The sequence below is a fragment of the Pinus tabuliformis genome, chromosome 4_1, assembly GCF_031772625.1.
Source record: "Pinus tabuliformis cultivar Carrire ecotype Pingquan chromosome 4_1, CPIR1, whole genome shotgun sequence".
NCBI classification, from domain to species: domain Eukaryota; kingdom Viridiplantae; phylum Streptophyta; class Pinopsida; order Pinales; family Pinaceae; genus Pinus; species Pinus tabuliformis.
This window is the reverse complement of record NC_142303.1, coordinates 560,860,277-560,882,463: the sequence shown is the minus strand read 5'-3', so window position 1 is coordinate 560,882,463 and position 22,187 is coordinate 560,860,277. Positions and strand designations below refer to the sequence as shown.

Sequence of the window (22,187 nt, the reverse complement as noted above, 5' to 3'; positions counted from 1 at the left end):
ATGGATATGAGCCATCCAACATGGAATATTACAATGAAGTGGAGGTCTTATAACTTAAGGATGTCATCCTTTGGGTAAGATGTTGCAACTAAGTGCTATTGAAGCGAACAAAGTTCCTTTTATAAATTAATTACTCCAGAAAACTTGGAATATCAAGATATCCATGAAGATATAAATATTATATTAAATATGTGAATAAGAATGAGAATGATAATGATTTACAATGAGAATGAGAGGCTTGCTTATATATCAAGCAAGTGTCTCTTCATGAAGAGTCATGTCTCATTTAGACATGCCTCTTCAACCTAATTACTAATTAACTAATAATTATTTATGCTTATTATCATTTACATTATTTTACATTATTTATATATATTTTATTCATTACATTGCCTTCTTCCTCAAAAACCTTTGTCCTCAAAGCTTGTCGATGAAAAGAGGCTTGATTTCGGCTTCGAAAGTCTTTCTGTCTCGGAATAGTCATCTTCGTCGATACAAGCTGATATGATCTTAGTGACAAATAGAATTGTTGCATTGAGAAGGGATCAGACCATCCCAGATTAATCCTCTGTATAGTATTCTGATCACTGGAATTTTGTAACGACTTGTCAGCATAAGACTGGATTGAGATTACATCACTATTATCTGGAACATCAATTTGTTGTTTCGGTTCTGAATGGTTCAAATATGTAGCATGGTTGATTCGTCTGTTCTCATGATTCGGATGCTGATATGGAACCTTTTTGGTTTGATTTCTCCTTACTGGGCATGCGACAATTTTTATATTTTCTTCTAGCGAAGGTGTTGTTGAGTTGGTTATGAAACATTCACAGGGGATGTTCATTGTTTGCACTGCAACATCCACGCGCGTCTTTTCTTCAACTTGCTTGCCTTCTTCCTGAGTTGTGACATTCACTGAATCGGTATTTGTTGTTTTGTCATCAACTTAAATTCCTACATTTGATGCTTCCTTCTTGAAGAATGCTCTGATGTCCATAACCCGAAAGAAGGATATCAATATCTGAATTCTAATCCTAAGCAGGGGAACCATGGTCGTTTATGTATGTTGTCTAGAAAAACTGTGAAGAAAAGCAAAGCCAATTGTGTATGTAATCTCTAGTTTTATAACTACATGCCAAAATTGTTGACCTCAAACATTGCATGTTTCCTTTTGAAAATATATGGAAATTTTTTTATGGACCAAGAAACCACCTTATTTGTTAAGAGTGCAAAACCAAGGCCAATAGCCTTATGGAAGGTTATTATGTTGCATCAAGTTTCAGAATATGATTATAAGCTGCCCCCAATTTCCAAGGTACATAGGGACTAGGGCAACCAAAATATATTTAAAAATATTATGAATTAAAAATTTAAAATCAACTAAATTAAAATTATGAAATAATAAATACACAATTAAAGGAGGAAATCCTTAGACTATATATACTCTTCAACTTTTTCGTATGTACAAAACAATCAGATTTTGCAAAATATGTTCACAGACCTTTATTTCCTTGCTTGTAAACTAGCAATCCATCTTTGGTTATGGGATATTTTATCCATTATCACATTTTATACTATCAACATACGCACGGGAGTTTCTTCGAATATTGCCAACATGCATAAATGACTTCCAAGTTCCTTCAATTGCAACCTCCAAACCATCAATTTTCTTTATATCAGGGATTGGATAGAAAGTTTTTAGCTTTTTACGTTGTTTTTATTAATCAAGTAATTGCCTCTTGAGGCATTGCTCTTGACAATGGGTGCCCAAATTTTTCAGGATGTCCGATAGATATCTGATGATCTTTGGAGATGTTAGGGACACCCTCAATTCAACAGCAAAGATCATAGCAACGTCTGAGATGCCCCTTGCATCCGAGAAGATATCCCTGGGAAAAAGGGAGCGTCCCTTGCCACCCCACTCCATCCCCTAGGGATGAAGAAACACTAGGATTGTGTCCACAATTTAACATAAGGAACTACACTGAATTACTTATAGTCAAGAGGTTTGGCTTCAGGCAGGATGATCAGGGTCAATTGACTTCATCCTATCAATTTTATAGTAATAAAACAACCATTTGAAACTGCAAGGGACCCAAGCAGTCAGTGCAATTCTTTGTCTAGTCTTTTTTAATTTGTCATGGAGACAAAGGTCCCCAGAGATAGGAGATGCCCCGCCTTCATGTTAAAGTGCCTGCAATTGCATTAAAGAATTATGTCCTGAAATGTATCCTTCTGAGCTTATATACTGTAACTATAAATAGATATGATAGGTTGCTTCCACACAACCCAATAAGTCACCATCAAAAAGAGAAAGAAAAAGAAACGAATGAAACAGATTTGCAGTAACCTTTCCCAGTTGAATTTCAACAGCAACCCTGCTTCCGAAGACACAACATGTAAAGAAGATATAAAACAAATCAAAACATAAACATTGACTGAGAATATCAAGAAAAGTGGACCTCTCACTAATGACATATTGAAATAATTTTGTATGGTAATAGAAACTCCTCCCAGCCCAACTCCAGATACACAAGCTTCTGCCATTACAGTTAGGCAGTTTCCAACTTCTAATATTAAGGATGCCATTACCAGAACTACTCTCAGATGTTAAATGACAGCATGGGTTTTATATCTTGCCCAACAAAGTGAGCCATGGTTTTCTGCTCCATTTATCTCATAAATTTTATGCAGATAGAGTACATGGGTCCCAGATGTCCACGATTGATGTGGAACACTACTGTCAATCATTAAGAATATTCAAAGTTCCTGCAGAGAAAGAAAATGGAATTTAGACTTGCAACATATTCTAAAATTTGCAAAATCATAACTGTTAAAAATTTGCATTTATTATTCCTTCAAGTTACATCTGAATCAAGTCAAAGATAATTCTTTCACAACCTTTGATTTTGAAATGAACAGCATATAAAGTTATAAACAGAGGACCACACTTGTGAAAGGAAGTATATCACCCCAAAAGTTTTTCAATTTGTTGATCCAAGGGAGAAGGATTAGCTATAAGGATCAAGACATCATCTCAAGGAAAAATTGGATTGAATACGAAAGCAATTTCACCCAAGGACATCTCTTTACAGCAACAAATAATGAAATTTTCAGTACGTACTGAGATTCTCGTATAGCAAGCAGACCTAACATAGCACAACAAGACAATTCAACTCATTGGAGCTGGCATGGATTGCATCCACTTGTTTAACAATGCCTCAGAAGCATTTATTAGCAAATTGCTACAAACAAAGACAGAACATAGATGATAAGCAAATCTAAATTAGTGGCATATCCAACAATCCTATTAAGACGGCTCCAAAAGGCAAAAACAGACCAATAAACATTGAATAATCACCCTCTATGACAGGAGGCATGTGAAGACTGGAATTTTGTCCATTTTAAGGCCCTGGGTGACTTCTGTCCTGTGTTTCTCTTAATTAAAATAAATCAGATCTGAATTTATTTAACGACGGAAATAAATATTTCTGAACATTCAACAATCACACATATAGCTGAAAAATCAACAGTGAATGCATAAACATGATACACCGATAATTACACCCGCAAATCAGCTTTCTATTTAAATATTCCAAGATTACAGGGAAAACTCCACAAGCTGTTAAACTAATATCTGTATGGTATACACAAAATATCAGATCTGCACTTACTGAAATAAATCTGCCTGCTGGTTAACAGAGAATCTGCCTGCCTGGAACTGCTGTACAGTACTGTACAGGTTGTACTTTGGCCTGCTTCTCACTCTTGGCTCCTTTCCCGTGCTCTGAATCTGCTCAACTGATCTCTCTTGATCTCAAGTCTTCTTGATATAAAAAATGTGTGTTCAACCTCTCCCATCTTGTTCTATTTATGCTTTGAGAGAGAAACTAATCTCGTCAATCCTAGCAACTAATTTCCCAAATCTTTGCAAACTAATTCCCAAATCTTAGCAACTAATTTCTTTAATCCTAGCAACCACCTTACCTCAACAATGAGGGTCACTAAAACAAGGAGAATATAGGAATGTTGACTTTCACTTTTATTTATTTAAGTGAAACTACAAGATGGTATTACTTTACACTTTTATTGGGTGGTCACTACAAGTTATCTCGAACTACTTCCCGCATGTTCACACCTAGCCTATGCAAGAAGCTCCTACTCGAGCTATATTTCTCAACACTCCCTCTTAGTGAGAAAGAAGTTCTGCACCAATACAAGTCTGTTTCGGAATGCATCAAACTTCGCTTTTTCCAAGGGCTTGGTCAAAATATCAGCAACCTGTTGATCCATGGATACATATTGGAGCTTCACTACTCCCTTACAAATCTTGTCTCATATGAAGTGATATATAATCTCTATGTGCTTGAATTGATCATGAAACACTAGATTCTCAGAGAGTTTGATACAATGTTGATTATCATAGTAGATCATCATGGGATCCAACTCCTAATCAAATATGCATGCAAGCAACTTGTGAAGCCAAATGGCCTCACAACCTGCTATACTAGTTGCCATATACTCTGCCTCTACTACGCTAAGTGCCACGAAAGTCTACTTCCCACTGAATCAAGATATCATCTTTGACCGCAAACTAAAGCAACATCCTAAGGTGCGATTCCTATCTACTATCTACTACACTATCTACCAATCTAAGTCTATATACCCGTGCAACTTGACCTCATCATCTCCAAGATATTTCAAACCACACTCCACTATGCCCCTCAAATACCTGAGCACATGTTTTGCTACTACCCTGTGTTCTTGTTTTGGCTTCACCATGAACTGATTCAAGGTGTTCACTACAAAACATATATTTGATCTGGTGTTGACCAAATACATCAAAGAAACTATCCCCTGCTAGTATAACATGGGATCCACCAACTCTAAATTTGAAGTTGTCACCTTCATTAGATTTGTGATCATAGGTGTGGCCATAGGTCTACAATCCTCTATCCAAAATCTCTTCAGGATCTCAACTACATGCTTACCATGCCCATAGAATATCTCCCCTCGTTTCTGCCAAACCTCTAGACCCAAGAAGTAATGCATCATGCAAATGTCCTTCATCTCAAACTCAATTTCCATATTTTCTTTGCACCATGCAATGAGCTTCTTTGCACGTGTCAAAAACAAGGCGTCTACATATAGCAGTAAAATAAGCAAATCACTCCCAACAAGTACATAATATAAGTTAGGACCTACTTCACTTTTGGTGAAGCCCATACTAAGTAAATATCCATCAATCCTAGAATACCATGCTTTTGGTGCCTACTTGAGTCCATATAAGGATTTCTTAAGGCTACAAACATGGGACTCCTTCCCATTTACCTCAAAGCCCTAAGGATGCTCTATATACACTTCTTCCTCGATGATACCATTAAAGAAAGTTGTCTCCGCATCCATCTAATGTATCATCCATCCCATCACTAAAACTATAGACAACTACTTGAATGGAACTGTAGCTAGCAATTGGAGCAAAATTATCCTCATAGTCCACTCCCTCCTTTTGGGAGAAATCCCTTGCTACGAACCTCACTTTGAACTTCTCAATGCTACTATTTGTAGCATCCTTGATCTTGTAGAGCCACCTAGAACTCATAACTGAATTCCTCTCCAGTCTTAACACTATGTCCCAAACATTCTTCATCACGGAGGTGTACTCCTCCACCATGGCATCCCTGCTAGTCTACTACCTCTTGAAAATTGGAAGGCTCAAAATTAATGATGTTGCTTATCAATACAATGTAAGTAGTAAAACTTCTTCGAAAACATGTTCTCCCTAAATGTGCTCCTAGGAGCCCCAACATACTCCATAGCATATCCCTCAATGTCAGTGTGAACCAGCAAGGTCTCCTAACATAAATGGAAGGGGCTAATGGCTCCCCCTCCTCACCTGAAGGTCGTCATCCTAAACTAGAAAATATCGGTGCCTTTGGTGACACTAGATGAACCTTTAAAACTTCTTGCTCCCCATCCTCTATCACTAGAACAGGATCATGCTACATTCTAGATGCAAAGTCTTCCTCAAATTTTACATCCCTATTTACTATTGTCTTCCTCTGCTTTGGAATATAAATCTTGCAGGCCTTTGAAGTCTCAATGTAACCCACGAATAAACCCCTCCTATTAGAGAGCTCCAACATGTCCTCTTTCTATAGGTACCCTTCCTGTTGGAGGGCTCCAACATGTCCTCTTTCTTTAGGTACCCTTCCTGTTCGAGGGCTCCAACTTGGTCCAATTTTCTATAGGTACACATGGATATAAAATGGACAGCCAAAGATGTGGAAATGACTTAACCTTGGCTTCACACTAGTGAATGCCTCCTCTAGTGTCTTTTCCTCCAAAGTCTTGTGAGGATATTGGTTTAGGATGTAAATTGTTCTATTGCATGCCTCTACCCAAAGAAACATGGGCAAGTCTTGATTATGGATCATACCCTTAGCAACCCCTATGATGGATCAATTATTTCTCTCTACAACCCCATTATGTTGTGGATTGTATGGAAATGTCAGGTTCCTCTGCTTTGGAATATAAATCTTGTAAGCCTTTGAAGTCTCAGTGTAACCCACCAATAAACCCTTCTGGTTGGAGGGTTCCAACATGTCCTCTTTCTATAGGTACCCTTCCTATTGGAGGGCTCCAACTTGGTCCAATTTTCTATAGTTACACATGGATATAAAATGGACAATTGAAGATGTGGAAATGACTTACCCCTGGCTTCACACTAGTGAATGCCTCCTTTGGTATCTTTTCCTCCAAAACCTTGTGAGGACATTGGTTCTGGATGTAGATTGTTGTATTTCATGCCTCTACCCAAAGAAACATGGGAAGTCTTGATTATGGATCATACCCTTAGCAACCCCTATGATGGATCAATTACTTCTCTCTACAATCCTTTTCGATTGTGGATTGTATGGAACTATCAACTCCCTCTTTATTCCTACCTCCTTGCAAAAACCCACAAACTCCTTGGAGGCATACTCTCCCTCATTGTCTAATCTTAAGACTTTGATCTTCTTCCCTATCTAGTTTTCAACTAGGTCTTTGAACTCTTGAAACCTGCTAAAGACCTCATCCTTGGTCTTTAGGAAGTAGATCCAAGTCTTGTGAGAGAAAGCATCAATAAAGGAAACACTACATGCTTCCTATTAATAGCGCTACTGACATTGATACACAAACATCAAAATGTACTAGGTCTAAAATCCTTTCTAATCAATCCTCACTACTTGGGAAAGCAACCTTGGCATGCTTGTCAAGCATGCACCCTTTGCATACCCCCTATTGCTCAATGTTAAACTCTAGAATACCTATGACTATCTCCCTTAGACTAGGCAACGCTCTATAATGCAAGCAACCCATCCTCTTGTGCCAAAACTCACAGAAGTTGTTAATGTTATGAACTAGGACTCAAATTGGTTCACCCTGTAGTATGTACACATTTCCTTCCCTAACCCCTATCACTTGTGCTACTTCTACGATTACTTTACCATGATAAGGACCTATCCATTCCTAAACTCTACTACATAGCCCTTATCCTCCATAACCAAAATTGAAAGAAATTTTCTCTTAAGACATGGGACAAACAAACATCATCAAAGTCTAAAGAGTTACCTGACTCAAACTGGAAGGGAATAGAACCAACTCCTGCTACTAAATACTTGGGATTATCACCAAGCTCAACCTATACTCCCGAGTACTACTTTGTTAGACTAGAAAAGAATCAAACATCTCCTTTGCAATTTTCATCTCGGATAGGTAAGGCATCAAATGATCATTCACGACATCCACGATCAAATGCTTGTCCTTCACTCCCTTCCTATGTGTTTCCAACTATTGTGGATCTATAGGTGGAGTAACTACCTTCTCGATGATATCCCACAGATCGTTTTCTTCCACTAGAAATGTTACATTGGCTTTCCAAGACAAGTAATTGGAGGCACCATCTAATCTGTTCTTGAACTTTAGGCTCATTGATGCTATCTCTGAGATCTGTTCCGCAAACTCCTAAATCTAAGAACTAGAAGTAAAACTTTGAAATTCTCACATTGTTGGTCTTTCTTCCTTGTAATAGAATTACTACTGTAAATCCCTAAGAATTTCAATCAACAACCATGCTCTTATTCCATGTCAATTTTGAAGTCATAGATGGCTATTTTCTCATGTTTTTCTTAATTAAATAAATCACATCTAAATTTATTTAACCACAAAAATAAATATTTTTGAACATGCAACAATTACACATATAGCTGAAAATGAACAGCAAAAGCATAAACACAATACACTGACAATTACACCCAAGCTTTTCATTTGAACATTCCAAGCTTACAAGGAAACCAGTGCAAGCTCTCAAACTAATAGTTGTATGGTATACACGAAAAATCAGATCTGCATTTACTAAGAGAAATTTTCCTATTGATCAACTAAGAATATGCCTGCCTAAATTGATGTACAGTATTATACGAACTATACTTCGGCCTACTTCTCGACCTTGGCTCATCTCCTATACTTTGAATATGCTTAACCGATCTCTCTTGATCACTTCTCTTCTTGGCATACAATGTGTGTGTGCGTATTCTATTTGAGGAATTTACAGTGTAAGTTCCTCAAATAGAACACCAAAGGACACCGCTCACAAACAGATCACAGATCAATACAGCAGTATTCTTGATGTGGTTAAAACCCTCAAAGAGGGAAACAGTCCACGGCCTGAGCCGACGCGGCCATTTCAGGCAATTTATTGATGTAAAAGAAAGAAAATTTACATAAGCTTCTCTCATGAACAGTCACCAAACAAATGACCCTCCATGCTCTTTAAATAGAGATCATGGACCAATCGGGTGTTGAGCCACACATCAAGTGTCAGTAATACCGAGGAAAGAATGAACAGTCGGATCACTTCATGTCTAGAATATATTGTGACCGTCGGATTGTAAGTTACAAAAAATACATACTAAAGAAACACACTTTACCTAACTATACACTAGACCAAGTTATACTTAATTATTTCCTGTGTCGGAATATCCTAACATCCCCCCTCAAGAACAACTTGGGATAGGATTGAAGAATGTAGAAATATGACACAATAGGAGAAGGAAGGAGGCAATAGAGCCTATCCCCCCTTAGTGACAACTTCCTGAACTCCAACCATAAATCGAAGTTTAATAAACTTCGCCTCTGTGAGAGCCTTTGTAAAGATGTCTACAACTTGATCATCCGCTGAACAATAGTGCACTTCAAGAACATGGTCATGAATGAGCTTTCCGATGAAGTGCATGTGTAGTTCAATGTGTTTGTTGCGTTGATGTTGGACTTGATATTTGCATAGTTGAATGGCACTTTGATTATCACACCAAAGTGTAGTCGGATGTTGCTATTGAAAACCAAACTCCGACAGGATCTTACGAAGCCACAGGGCTTCCTTGCTAGCTTCAACAGCGCCACGATACTCTGCTTCTGCTGAAGAAAGAGAAATGGCACTTTGTTTCTTGCAAGCCCATGTAATAGGCCCAAAACCAAGAGTGAAGATATAACCTGCAATAGACTTCCGATCATCAAGGTCACCAACCCAATCAGAATCAGTGAAACCAACCAATAGAGGAGATGCTTTTGCACTGTAATGAATCCCAAACTGAATTGTACCTCGAACATAACGAAGTATTCTTTTAGCTACTTTCCAATGACTTTCAAGTGGGTTTTGCATAAACCGGCAAAGGAAAGGTAAGGATGGGTATGGGTCAGATATAAAAGTTTTCCAACAAGCTGATGGTATAAGGTTGCGTCAACTTTAGGGGAAATACAAGTGACTGAAATTTTGGCTCCAGACTAAAAGGGAGAAGGGGCTAGCTTACAGTCTTCCATCTGAAAGTGGCGTAGAAAATCACAAGCATACTTGGACTGGGAAAGGGAAATACCTTCTTTGGATTCCAAGACTTGAAGACCAAGAAAATAATGCAAGTGTCCTAAGTCTGTCATTTCAAACTGCTTTTTAAGGATGGACTTCACATGGTTTATAAGGTTGGGATCACTACCAGTAAAGATAAGATCATCAACATAAAGAACAAGAATGATAAGAGACTTTCCCACTTTCTTGGTGTAGACAGTATTGTCAGAATGACACCTAGAAAAGACAGTATCTAAAAGAAAGCTATCCATTTTGGCATACCAAGCCCGAGGGGCTTGCTTGAGACCATAAAGGGATTTCTTAAGCCGACATACAAGGCTGGAGTTTGTTTGTATAAAGCCGGCAAGTTTTTCCATATAGATTTCTTCATGCAAGTCCCCATGCAAGAAGGCGGATTTAACATCCATCTGATGGACTTCCTATTTGAAAGAGGCATCAAGGGAAAGAACAAGGTGGATAGAGTTCAATTTGGCAACAGGGGAGAAGGTTTCAGTATAGTCAATGCCTTCAACTTGTGAAAAACCTTTAGCAACAAGACGATCTTTATGTTTATCAACTTTTCCATCTAGTCCAAACTTAGTTCTGTAAACCCATTTGCATCTAACAAGTTTTTGTCCCTTTGGAAGAGGAACAAGGTCCGATGTATCATTTGCCAATAATGAACGATATTCTTCATTCATAGTTGTGTCTCAATTTGGATGGTCTGCAGCTTTTGCAAAGGTGTCAGGACCATAATTCATTGAAGCTTGAGCCAATAAAGAAGAGGCTCTATCAAACTGAGAACATGTACAACGTTGATCTGTAGGATTACCTGCAAGAGCACCTGCTGCATCCTGAGTAGCGCGAACCCATTTTGGAAGCTGAGGAGCTAAAGGAGGATCCCGAGAAGGTGGGGGAGGATTGTCATCCTCGCTTTCATTATTTGAAGAAGAAATATTTTCAGAAGTAGAAGGGATAGAGAGAGGTGGCACATCCGCCGAACTAGGCTCGTAGGCCAATATATTTTCAGCAAACTTTACATCTCTTCTAATGATACAATTTTTGGATTTAGGTTGAAGAATTCTATAGCCTTTGACATCTTCAGAATATCCAACAAAAATACGTTTTTCACTCTTAGGTTCGAAGGCTTTATGTTTCTCATCTAGAATATGGGCCCATGCTTCACTTCCAAAAACATGAAATGACTTACCTCTGGTTTAATTGAGTTCCATGCTTCTTCTAGAGTGATGTTCTTTAAAACCTTAGTAGGAGTACCATTTACTATGTAATTTGCACAGTTAATTGCTTCTGCCCAAAAATTAAGACTAAGCCCTTTAGATTGAAGCATACAACTATCCATTTCCTTTAAGGTGTGATTCTTCCTTTCAGTTATACCATTTTGCTGTGGAGTATATGGAACAGTATGTTCCAATTGAATTCCATGCTCAGTGCAAAAAGTTGATGAATTTGTTGTTAAAATATTCTCCGTCATTATCAGATCTTATCTTAAGAATTTGATGTCCAAATTATTTCTCAACAAAAGCCTTAAAGGCCAAGAACATGTCAAAGACTTCATTCTTGAGTTTTAAGAAGTATACCCAATAGAATCTAGATAAATCGTCAATGAAAGTTAAGAAATACGTGTAGCCAGAGAATGAAACAACTGGAAGTGGACCACATAAATCACTATGCACACGCTGTAAAGGGGCTGAGGCATGCCAAGAGGCACATTTTTCAAAACTATCACGATGATGTTTTCCGAGTACACATCCGGAAAAAACAACATCTCTGCAAGATACCATAGGAAGACCTGTCACCATATTTTCTTTACATTGATTTTGAAGAGAGCAATAGTTTAAGTGACCAAATCGCTCATGCCAAAGTTTGATCACTTCATCATTATGAGCAACAAATACCGAGGGAAGAGTTGATGACCCAAAGTTGTTAAACTTATACAACCTTGTAGAATCATCAGCAATGCCAGTAGCTAAAATCTGTCTAGGATCTCTTAGGTCCTTAATTACAACATCATAAGGTGAAAATTCAACATTTTTACATTCACCTGAATGAGTTATCTAATATACAAATGGAAGGTTGCAGGATAATGTAGGAACACATAATACATCATTAAATTGACCATTGTCTAGATGAATAGTTCCAGTCCCTACAACACTAAGAGATCTATCATCACCAACATAAATATTTTTGGTGTTACAATCATTTAAAGAAGAAAACATGGCTTTGTTTTTGGCCATGTGATAAGAAACTCCAGAATCAATGAGCCACTCATGAGAATGAGAAGAAGAAGATACATTTAGTGCATAACCAAATTGAAATGCTTGACACATTTAGTTAGTTTACCTAGATTGATAAATTATTCGAGAATGTATTATTTCTAGAATAATAGAGCTAACTCTAGTAGTGTTCTATTTCCTAGAATATAGACTGATCCATAAACTGTCATGGATATTCCACTGGACAATTCGTCACAAGAGATCTAAAAGGATCTAACAATATTATATTTAAAATCTGAAAATTCTACACTATTACAGTTTTATTAGATTTTTAGATCTGTAGATTTACTGTTAATAGTGCATGCATGCGAATGAAAATTATCCAGAAAATAGAGAACGACAAAATAAAATCTCACACATTTGACATAAGATATGCTCTAGGAAACCCTTTCGAGAGAAAACCCTAGCTGGAAGGTGAGGTTGCTCCGCTCTCTTTCTTTGAATCGAAATATCGCCGCAGGTACAAAGAAGTATGGCCTTTGGCCCGTGGGCTGCTACAATGCACAAATTCTTTCTGTGTGCTCTTCCTCCTATCCCTCTAGGCTATTTTTGTGGAGCTATGGAACAAATGCACTCAAAAGAAAGGAATACCTTTTCCTCGTAGTGGCCCGTTTATAACACAGCCTGATACCCTACTAGTGGTTAGGTTTGACTACCTCAACTCTTAACCAGAGTTACAATATTGACTCTTCTAGAGTCGTCTACATCAAAATCACGTGGCTAGCCCCTTTTCCTTGAATAATGTGGGCTGACATGGCATCCTCTCGAATTATGGAGGTGAAAACAGGAAGGTCAACTTCTGAGTGGCATAACTTTTGCATACAGACTCTGATTGACTTGATTCTTGTGTCATTGAAAAGTTTGTGTGTAAAATAGCATGAAAGAGTGTGGCACTAAAGAGGCAAAGTTTTACCCCCAAAAAAATCATTTGATGCCTCAAAACACTCCCATAAGGTTTCAGACCTTGTTTTGCCAAATCGGGTCCTGCCAGTAAAAATGGCCTTATGAGCTTATTCGTCCACTTTTTCCACCCTGAAAGCATTGATATGGATGACAAACAATATAATGATCCAATCCAAATCTCCTTGATTTTGAAAGTAAAAGTGACATTCTCCTTGATCTTCATTTTCATCCTTTTACTTAAATTTTTAACATTACCATGAAATGACTCAAGATGTTTGAGAGTGGTTCCGACCTCACTAGATTTCATATGGAGAAAGTAGAATTTTAGATTTTTTAATGCTTAGAGGGTGATATTAATGACAAAGACCCTGATTTTCCAACAAGACTAAAAAATTAGACATTTCTCGTGGTGGCAAGAGGCCCAAGCATAAGAAATAGATAATAGATTTACTTGTCTTTTCTAGTTTCTAGTAGTTTTTATAACTATTGACTCTTTCATATTTATTATGATATTTTTTTAAACAATATATGACAACTTAAGTTTGAAGTTGGCAATTATAACTCATTAGTAATGAATTATGAATATGATGCTTCATGAAAGTTGAAATTTGTTTCATTTCATTTCATTTTATAACATTTCATTTCATGTTAGAAATTATTGGTTGTAATGGTTACACTTAGCTTACAAGTACAACTTTGGTGATCAATAATGATAAATGTTATATATTGAATTTTGAAAGCTTGAAACTTTAAGATTGATGAATCATGAGACTCAATATGTTGTATGTTACTATATTACTAACTTGTGGGCATGGTTGCTGAAGATTATAACCTCTAGATGATTGTTGTTATATGGTTCAATCTATGTTTTTTTATGTTTTTTATATCTAATTCATTATTCTACATGTTTTTGTTGGCATATATGTTTTTTTTATATCTAGTTCATTATATAAAAAATGCTCCAGGATTCGCTCCCAAACCAGGAGCTTCTGAAAATGTCGCTTCCGCACCCGTTTTCGATCCCGCTCCCCGCTTTCGCTCCCACTCCCAAGTAAAGGTTCTTCGATTAGTTGATGGTGAGAAGCCCGCAATGTGTTATTTGTATGAGGCCATGGACAGGGCCAAAGAATCCATTCGGGCCTACAATGATGATAAAGGAGATGAGGAGTTTCAAAAACAACTCCTCCTATGAGAAGTGATTGATGAACGATGGAACAACACACTCCATCGTCCCATTCATGCTGCAGGGATCTACCTAAACCCCGCATTTTCTTACCCATGTGGGTTCTTATTTGATGCTGAGATCATGGATGGATTCTTAACCTGTGTTTAGAGGATGGTGCGATCTCCAGCAAAACGTGCAGAAATCTCCAAAGAAATGGAGATATACAGGATGGCAGGTGGCACACTTAACTTTGAGATGGCTGTGATTGATAAGAAGACTAAAATGCCAAGTATTTTTTAGTTTGTTTCAAATTTCATTGTCTCTTCAAGTTCATAACTTCATACTTTGCTTCAACTTTCAAATTTCATTTTTTTCTTATGTTTATCTTATTTGTAATTTTGTTGTAGATGCATGGTGGACTCGCTATGGTGCCAGAGTACCCCATCTGCGAAAGCTTGCCATTCGAATCCTCAGCCAAACATGTAGCTCCTCAAGATGCGAGCACAACTGGAGTGTATTTGAAAAAATACACAACAAGAAGCACAACAGGTTAAACTTAAAACTTAAAATATTTCAAATTTCCAATTTTTTTTTGAATTCATTAAATAATATATTTTTTTATAATTATTATTTTATGATCTTTGTACAGTTTGGAGTCCCAGCGACTTAATGACATGGTCTACATCTACTACAATCTTCGATTGTAGGTGAAGCAACTTGAGAGGATACCTGATATGGAGGCCATCTCATTGGATGGGATTGACACCATTGCTACATGGAGGGTTGAGGCCGAGAGGCCTCTCATGGAGTCTGTCGATGATTGGTTAGAGCAGGAGGTAGTGGAAGGCGTAGAGGGGGAGGAGGAGGAGGAGGAGGTGACACCACCTACCCAGGCTACCCCTGCCACCAGTAGAGGACGTGGTCTACCTCCTGTAGACCCTAGTTCTTCAGCTTCTAGAGCACAGCAGAGTCCACTACCAACTCCACTGGCATCTACATCTAGAGGGAAAGGAAAAGCTATTGCATTTTCTCGCAAGAGAGGCAAAGGAAATCAGTAGTATTAGTTATTTGCTTCATTTCATTGTATATGACATTATGACTCATGATATGAGACACATTATTATATTTTTTGTTAATATTTTGAGGCCGAGTTGGGACTCAGGAGTTAGGACTTACTATTCAGGACATGATTCATTGTTATGTGTAATGTAGCACTAGAAATAATATTACACATCTTATATATTAGTTCTTTTATCATATTTATGTGTCTATGTATTTATTTTATGTTGTAGATGCTTTAGATATTAAAAAATTTGAAAAAAATCAATATTTTTGTATTTTACGATTTTTTTTCCGATTTTTCCGATTTTTTCCCCTCGCCGATTTAATCTCGATCGCGATTTTCACAACATTGGTACAAATTGTAGTTAATTAATACAACCATACCTATGTTGCAGGAAACATGGGGCAGGGGTACGTTTCTGTACGGACACTGGTACGAAACGGTGAAACGCATTTGGTACAGCCGTGAAACGCATTTCCGGCCGTACTGCCACGTTTCACAAAACTGAAACGTGGCCAGTACGGCCGGAAACGCGTTTCACAGCTGTACGACCCACGTTTCAGCATTTACTTGTGTTTAAAAAAAAAATATATATATATATATATATATTTTTAGGGTATGCTAGTGACTTCTAGTTGCTTCTAAATGCATGTCTAAAGTTATAAAAGTGAATTTTTGCCCTAGTGTTGATATGCAGTTTATCAGGAAGTAAAAGTGATATTCTCCTTTATTTTTCATTTTCATCATTTTACTTAAATTTTTAACATTACCATGAAATGACTCAGGATGTTTGAGAGTGGTTTCGCCCTCATTGGATTTCATATGGAGAAAGTAGAATTTTAGATCTCACTCAAAATCCAGCAGATCTGTTTTTCAGGATTTCAGGATTGGGGGGATTGCAATGTTTCCATTGGATTTTATCATGTACTAGGGTATGGAACTTGTATTTAATCAAGAGAACCAAGCCCTCTATGCAGGGGAAACTCCCAATAATCAAGAGCATGTAGGGTACTAGGGTATGAAACTTGTATTTAATCAAGAGCACTAAGGTTGTTTGACTATGTAGGAGACTCTCAATACAACAGTGGTCCTTCCAAAGAATGGGATGTGGATGCAGAAAATCTTGATTTGGATCTCTCTCTTGCAGCCTTATATTCTTTATTGTACTTGCAGCCTCATATATTAATATAAATAAAGGCTGATTTTGAGATTTGGATATATAATAAATGTAATAAATTATAATGTATCATTTATGCTTTATGATTGCACATATATATATATATATATATATATATATATATATATATATTCGTGTTTCCTCGTTTCCAAAATTTGGGGAGGTTGTGTTTCGTATCGCTTCCCATTTCGGAAACTCGTACCTGTTTCCCCGTTTCATGCAACCTAGAACCATACATATTTTCACTAATTAAAGTCATACGACTGCACACTGCAATCCATAGCAATTTATCAATCGAATTGTGCAATATATAATTGATTAATCAGTCGTATAGCATAAAAAAAATTGAAGAAAACCTTGATGTAGTTTAGAATTAAAACTCAGTCAAAATTGATCAAAAAATACCTTCCAGTAACCAAAAAGATGGTCAAGATAAACTCAAGATTGGAAAAATTGGAAGACCACCAAAAGTAAAGTGTTACAAAGTATGAAGCACATCAAAAGGATTTGCAAGAGAAACATCAGAAATTAGGGGAACAGGTCACTCAAAATCACAATACCATACACAAGAACAAGAAATTTTAAGTGCCCAAGTCCATAAAAATCATGTTGAATTGAAGGACCTCATAGCAAAATTTGCAGCACATGTCAATTCTCTAAGCTCGAACTTCCCACCACCAAATTCTCACAAAACTTCTAACACGCCATTAAGCTCGTCTAGTATGTCAAATCCACAAGTGAATATACCCCCCGTGACAAGTTAATCACCAACTAATTTGCATCATATATAAATCAACCAACTTTCACATAATCAATAAGAGAAAAATTTAAACTATCAAAAATTTGACGAAAATGAAAAACAAGGCATAGCATGGTTGAACAAGGTAGAAGAGTATTTTGAAATCCTCGTCATCAACAATGACGATGAAAAAATCAAGTATGCTTCCATGCAACTAGAAGGTGATGCATACACCCAGTACATGTGGTGGAAAAAGATAGCTTTTTCGATTAGTTGGAACCAATTCAAGGATGATTTTTTTAATAGATTTCAAGGTATCAAAGAAGGAAAATTATTTATAGAACTCACTAGATTACCACAAAAGGGAAAGCTGGAGGAATTTACATGTGGCCAAAGGAAAAGGTGGACAAATTTACGTTGATTGTTTGATAGTCAACCCCTTCCCCCCATGCTACAATATTCTCGCTTGATGTCAACAAAAAATCTAATTCAATCATTTATAATTGAACATAAACTATGCATCCAAACTAAATTAAAATTACACAATATTACAACTATGGAAGTAGCAATACAAAAGGTAAAAGTGGCAAAAAAAAAGTTGACAAGATTATCAATGCAAAGATTCGATAAGGTTTACTCGAGATGGAGGCCCCCCCAAACTATAGATATGGAAAATCCAACATGCCTCACACCACATTTAAGAGGAGGTAAACTTAGTTTAGAAGCCCAAAAAATAAAGGAAGTAAAATGTAAACTTTGCAAAGAAAAATGGGGCCCTAGATATAAATGTTTGAAAGTAAACAACACCAAAAATCTATATAAATGTGAAATAAAAGATGATTTAGTCAATAGTCATCACAGCCCTAACCAGTGACAAGTCAATGGTCAAATCTGCTCAAAAAAGTTCGATCAACCAGTCAAAGAATGCAGCCTCCTTCCCTCAATCAAACTCATTCAAAACAGTCACAAAATATTCCTCATAAATCAAAGTTAAAGTCAACCTTGCGGTCAAAGTTTCCTCAGAACTACAATCAAATATGGTCAAAGTGCCCAAAAAATTTTGGCCTTCTCTGTCTTGAATTCAGCCTCCAAGAACAAATCCAAAAGCAAGTCAAAAAAAGTCAAACCATACAAAGTCAATGCTGGTCAAAGGTGCCAAAACAGAAAGGTCAACGTTGCCACAGAATTCTCTCTCTCCCCTTTGCACATGTGAGCTCGGACCCAGCAATTTTCAGACCAGATCGAACCAATGAAGAAGAATGAATGATGTGATGTGTTTTCTCCAAGTGATGTGACCTTGGGTGTATTTATGTGTGGATTTGGTGGACAAATTTCTCCTTTTGGGTTGACTTGTACTTTCGAGGGTGACTTGGACCAATATTAAAAATAATATTTTCCCATCTGCAAAATTAATTTTTTCTAAGGGCTAGAGGGGTCTCCTTAGATATTGTAGGGCTTCTCCAAGGAGGGAATCTCTCCCTCAACTGCCAAATTTTCAACAAAGTCCACATGCAACTCCCGTATTTCAAGTCCTTTAGATTGTGCATAAGATTACAAAGGGTTGAATCAAATAACAATAAAGAACATATTTCGTATTACCTTCATCCACAAAATGTTGGATGAACTTCATGGAGCTAGGTATTTCTCAAAGCTAAACTTGAGGTTGGGATACTATCGAATCAGAGTAAGGCTAGAAGATGTCGCAAAAACACCTTTCCGAACTCATGAGGGGCATTACGAATTTAAGGTAACTAATGCTCCAACAACAGATCCAAAAGAGAGTCAAAAAAAAATTCAAACAATACAAAGTCAATGCTGGTCAAAGGTGTCAAAACAGAAAAGTCAACGTTGCCATAGAATTCTCCCTCTCCCCTTCGCACGTGTGAGCTCGGACCCAGCAACTTTCAGACCAAATCAAACCAATGAAGAAGAATGAATGATGTGATCTGTTTTCTCCAAGTGATGTGACCTTGGGTGTATTTATGTGTGGATTTGGTGGACAAATTTCTCCTTTTGGGTTGACTTGTACTTTTGAGGGTGACTTGGACCAATATTAAAAATAATATTTTACCATCTGCAAAATTAATTTTTCTAAGGGCTAGAGGGATCTCCTTAGATATTGTAGGACTTCTCCAAGGAGGGAATCTCTCCCTCAACTGCCAAATTTTCAACAAAGTTCACATGCAACTCCCATATTTCAAGTCCTTTAGATCGTGCATAAGATTACAAAGGGTTGAATCAAATAACAATAAAGAACATATTTCGTATTACCTTCATCCACAAAATGTTAGATGAACTTCATGGAGCTAGTTATTTCTCAAAGCTAAACTTGAGGTTGGGATACTATCGAATCAGAGTAAGGCTAGAAGAAGTCGCAAAAACACCTTTCTGAACTCATGAGGGGCATTACGAATTTAAGGTAACTAACGCTCCAACCACCTTTCGAGCAACCATGTACGAATTGTTTCGATCGTACCTCAAGAAGTTTGTATTAGTCTTTTTTATGACATTCTTGTATATAGTAAAACATGGAATAAAATCTCAAGCACTTGGAACAATATCTCTCTCTATTGGAAGAAAAACAATTTTATACAGAGATGTCAAAACGTACTTTTGGAAATGTAGTAGATTATCTAGATCATGTGATATCAAAGCAAGGATGAAGGTGGATCCAAGCAAAATTAAAGCAATTATAGTATGGCCCAAGCCAAATAACATTTCCAATTAGGAATATATTTAGGTCTGACAAGATACTATCAAAGCTTCATTCCAAATTACGCTCACATGAACACTACCCTAACAAACCTCTTAAAAAATAATTAATTCCAATGGAATGATGAAGCAGAAAGGTGTTTTGATGTATAAAAGGAAATTATGTCCACAACATCTATGTTAGCAACTCTTGATATTTCAAAGCCTTTTATAATCAAATGTGAAGCCTCAAGTTTTGAAATAGGAACAATATTGATGTAGAATGACAACCCTATTGCATTTAAAAGTAGGAAACTCAACAAAAAAGAATGTCTAAAATCTACATATGACAAAGAAATGCTCACTAATATGCATGCCCTAGCAAAATGGAAACAACGTCGCCTAGGAAGCAAATTTTTGATAAGTATAGATCATAATAGTCTCCAAATAGCTTCTCCAACAAAAAACACTTTCAACGGAACAACAAAAATGGATAGATAAAAATGCCATCTTTGATAAGGAAATACTACATAAAGGAGGTAACGGCAATATAGCAACAGATGCTCACGAAAGAATGAAGAGGCATTGTCACTCGCAATCTCAATTGTAGTTACAGAATGGTTGGATGACCTCTGAGGTTAATATGCAATGAACCCAAAAATATGTGCCTTAATCAATAATCTCATTCACAATTCCAAATTTGAATGGAAAAATGACATCCTTTGGTATAAAGGAAGAATCTATCTATTCCACCTTTACAAATTAAGTTTGAAGTTCTTAAGGATCCCCATGACTCACCAATGGTAGCACATATGGATTTTTTCAAGACTTACTATAATGCACATCAATCATTTTTTTGGAAAGGAATGAATAGAGATATTCAAAAATATGTAGCAGAGTGTGACCAATACCAAAGAAACAAAAAAGAAAATGGTAGAACCCCAAGGTTGCTCCATCCCCTACAAATTCCGAACCAAAAGGGGAAGAAATATCAACGGATTTCATTGAAAGGTTCCTATGTTAGATGGGAAGGACAAAATCCTTATGGTATTTGACAGATTCACTAAATGTGCACACTTCATAGGAGTGAAGAAATTAGATTCTGCTAAACAAATTATTGAGGTCATTTGCAAAAATGTTTACAAATTACATGGTTTCCCAAAAATCATTGTTAATGATAGAAATGCCAAATTTAAAGGAGATTTCTGGAAGGAATTTTTCAAACAAATTGAAACAGCCTGAACATGAGTTCAGCATACCACCCCCAAATAGATGGCCAATTAAAAATTGTCAATAAAAGTTCGAAAGCCTACCTCCATTGTTTTGTAGCTGATAAGTAGAATAAGTGGTTCCAATGGTTACATCTTGCTAAGTTGTGGTACAACTCCACAGATCACACTTCAATTAAAATGACCAAATTTCAGGCTCTTTACAATTATGAACCTCCTAGATGGAAGAGCTTGCCATAAATGAAACAAAATTTCCAACTTGCCATAAATGAAACAAAATTTCCAACAATAAGGGATTATTCATGGAAACCAAAAGGCTATTTAGACACTTAAAGTAAACTTAAACATCACCAAAAACCATATGGAGCAACAAGCAAACATGTTACCTACCAAAAGTGGATGACCCCTAGGAGAAATTTTTCTCCTATTCAACTCTTCCAATCAGTAACCTATGATAGCCAGCTTGTAGCCTATGTGACGTGTCATTCATATTTCCGCCACCTGCATCAGTGATATGTTTCCTCGCCCATTTGTCAAGAGCACATGTTGGAAGGTGGGCTTCTCATCAAAAGGTACTTTATTCATTATGCAATCGGTTGGTTATGCATGTTTGTATTTCGGCATTCTAACATGGACGATATGGCTTTAGGAAGGGGCACTACTTGGAAATCCACAATTGAGATAGCGTAGCCCCATCCATCCCTATTCCATACTTACCACTTTCCATTAACATTATGAGCCCCTATTCCACCTCCCTTCTCTGGGTCAACTGACCATTGGCTCATTGGGATTTGGCACACACACATCCTCATACCTTGGGTAGGGCCTCGAAATGCACCCTGGGAGGTTGATGCAGCTAAAAGAAAAAGAAAGATCATACGGTGGCCACAAGAAAAATAAAAGAAAATCAAAATGCAAAAGATGGTCGGAACTTACAAATTAGCATGTGGGCAAAAGCCAAGCATGAGTTCTACCTCTATCATATGACCATAACCCAGTTCCTGGGCTAATGTTTCCTTATCTCATAGAAGACAAGAAACCCT

General features: G+C 37.0%; 1 pseudogene across 1 annotated transcript in view; it reads right to left on the bottom strand.

The window, feature by feature from the left end:
• Positions 1-2,411: 2,411 nt before the first annotated feature.
• LOC149177088 (uncharacterized) overlaps positions 2,412-22,187 on the bottom strand; it is a 132,725-nt pseudogene continuing 112,949 nt past the window's right edge. The window contains exon 4 of the transcript XR_016258092.1: positions 2,412-2,769. The product of XR_016258092.1 is annotated as an uncharacterized LOC149177088 (transcript). The remainder of the gene's footprint in view (positions 2,770-22,187) is intronic.